The following is a 3257-nucleotide window of genomic DNA, read 5'->3' on the forward strand; positions in this document are numbered from 1 at the left end:
AGCTTGTCATAAAGATGTGTGGAGACTTACAGACCATTGCTGCTTCACTGAGAATTCTGTGAGAAAAGGAAATGCAAAATAGCTCTCAAACCTCTTGAACAAAGAGATGTCTCTTCAGGTCAAGTCTCCCTCAGTCAAGGAGCCTTAGAACATTGAAGGGGGATTTTATGCCAAGCCAAACAATTTTGCATTTCCTTTCTTCCCAGAATTCTCAGTGGAGCGGCAATGGTCTGTAAGTCTCCACACGTCTTTATGACGAGCTCTCCTTAAGGAGAGTCATTACCCCTTTGACCCACCTCGATAGACCTCTCACTACCCAGCCAACACCCTGCTCTGCACTGATGAGGGGCAAAAAAAACCAAAACAGCAATCTGCAGATGGGAAATCTTTCCTTTTGGAGAGATTGTTTGACTTGGCACAAAATCCCCAGTCAATGTTCTAAGGCTCCTTGACTGAGGGAGACTTGACTTGAAGGGACATCTCTTTGCTCACGAGGGCATATCCTTTGCATATCCATACGCTAAGGAGGAAGTAGGTGTTGCTATGGTAACTCCCTGAGTGTGGTGTGTGTGAATAGTGATGGCGCATGGCTCCTCTCTATAATACAATAAAGAATGACCAGTTTATTAATAAATCTATATTAATATAATACAGGATTCATTCTCTGTCCAACCTTAGGGACACCCCTGACTCCTGGATACAACACAAGGACCCCTGGATACATCTAGGAACTGAAAGTAATGGCTTACGGCCCGGCCTAGAGCTGACAGGGAGGGAAAAGACTCAAGTGCCATTGGGGAAAAGGATCACAGGATGACAGTGCTCACCAGCGTCCCACACGTAGTGACAGACCAAGGTCCGAGGCCGACCATCTCTCCACACACCACCAGACTCTCCACACAAAGCACAGTAACCCAATCAAGGCCATCAGTATTAACAACTGTATGCGACTGGAGTGTACAAGCGCCTTTAAGTTCTTCAGTAAAGGAGATATTGTTACACGACTTCCCTCCTTGTCTCCCTGTTGCAGGGGCGTAGCTAGGATTCACGGGGCCCCATAGCAAACATTTTTAAGGGGCCCCCCTCCCCTAAAGCACTGTGCATATATGCTGGTACACTGATAACCCCTGGCCTCTGCACATTTTCCTTTCCTACTTGATTGCTGCAGCCAAACAGAGGTCAGGGGTTATCAGTGCAGTGAAGCAGAGATCTCTGTCTTCTGCTTGTTAACCCCTTTTTTTGTGTTGCAGCATGTAAGTAAACATTGGGTCACTTACACACTGCCGTACATAAGGGGTTAAGCAGAAGGACACACGCCCTTACCTTCTCCCCCCCATAGCAACTGCCTACCCTGCCTCTATGGTAGCTACGCCACTGCCCTGTGTTTTGGTCCACCTGCGCCACATCACTATCGCCAATCACACTCTCCCTCTGCAGATCTCAGTGTATCCCCTCATTCTAGAGCTCAGCACTACACACAGGAGAGGCCTGGCCACCTACAGGCTTTACAACTATCACCATCCTCTCCTATCACCATCACCCTCTCTTCCACACCCCTGGCACACTGCACATAGACTGACTTAGATCTGCTCCTACTCCATCCCTATTTACATCAGCCTTTTACCTTGTGATATGATTGATGGATGGTGTTCCGAAGGCTGATGGGTGGTCCATACTGGACTGTGCATCGGAGGCTGATGGGTGGTCCATATGCGACTGTGCATCGGAGGCTGATGGGTGGTCCATACTGGACTGTGCATCGGAGGCTGATGGGTGGTCCATACTGGACTGTACATCGGAGGCTGATGGGTGGTCCATATGTGACTGTGCATCGGAGGCTGATGGGTGGTCCATACTGGACTGTGCATCGGAGGCTGATGGGTGGTCCATATGTGACTGTGCACCGGCCGTTCCACTGCACATACTTGACTGTCAGGACTTGTCTCTTCAACAGAAAGAGGCAGATCTAATAAAGACTGATCAAGTCCTAGAACATATAACAGACATATATCACTCACAGACAACAGATGTCTCTCTCTTCTGTACTGTTTCCCCTTTACCCAGTCATTGCTCAACATTTGCTTTCTTAGTGTGCGTTCACACCTACAGGATCTGCAGCAGATCTGCAGCAGATTTGATGCTGTGTTCAGTTATTTAAATGAAATCTGCTGCAGAAAATCAGCTGCAGATCCTGTAGGTGTGAACGCACCATTAAACAGGTTATTTATGCAACGGGGCGACCCGCTGGGCGAGGTAGTTGGTAGACCCCGGGTTGCCACTATGCCAGATGTTATGAAGGTCAGGGTTATGGCTTAAGGGATGAAGCGGCTAGACCACGGGATCCTAATCTCGCGGGGCCCCGGCAATTCTTCGTTGCCCTTAGTCGAGGCACCAATGACTAGACCAATGCCAGGGTTCAGAAACAATGGGAGTTGTACGTTTATTGACACAGTAAATACTAACAGCAACAGTCTCTGGATGCAACCAGGAATAGGCAGAGTCATGTTCATTCTTCAGCGTGAATAGAGCAGGAGCGCGCGTCTCCCATAGACTCCCATTATGAGCGGGAGGCTAACGGCATTCCGCGGCGGACAATTCCGTCGCGGAATTCCGCTACCTTTGCTCAGTGGGAACAGGGCCTTAGTATCCAGCAGATCCCCAACAGAAGAAACGTGCACTCTGCCACTCGGAGTAATCCAATTTGTCTGAGTCAGGTGGGTAAAGTGGTGAAGTAAACCTGAATTATACTATTAGTTTTACTCTAAAAAGAAGTACTACAGCCCCATCAAACAGCTGATCTGTGGGGATGCTGGGAGTTGGATTTCATTCTGATCTAATATTTAACTTAAAAATAAAGTACATGCTGTTTTTTTTAGGTCTTCTCACCTCTCAAATAACATGGATTAAAAAGTGATCAAAGCCTTGTTTGTGCCCCAGAAAAGAATTACTGCAGACTAGCGCTCACCCTGTAAAACTACCATGATAACAATAGTAAATTTACTGTATATTGTTGCATCATTTAGACACTTCCCCCTCCCCCCCTAAATTTTAGAAACAATTTTATTAGAGGGGCCTGTTCTAGGCATAAGTGAGGGCAGAGCAAGTAGTGCAGGACACGCTGACAATAAACAATATATACTTTCATTTTCTGAAGCTCCGGCCTCCAATACAAGATCTGTAACCCCCCCACCCCACCCCACACACTCCCCCATTAATGTTAGTGGGCCCTCATAGGAGGCAGAAGGAACTTTGTGCCC

This window comes from Dendropsophus ebraccatus, chromosome 9 (genome assembly GCF_027789765.1).
Source record: "Dendropsophus ebraccatus isolate aDenEbr1 chromosome 9, aDenEbr1.pat, whole genome shotgun sequence".
Classification (NCBI taxonomy): domain Eukaryota; kingdom Metazoa; phylum Chordata; class Amphibia; order Anura; family Hylidae; genus Dendropsophus; species Dendropsophus ebraccatus.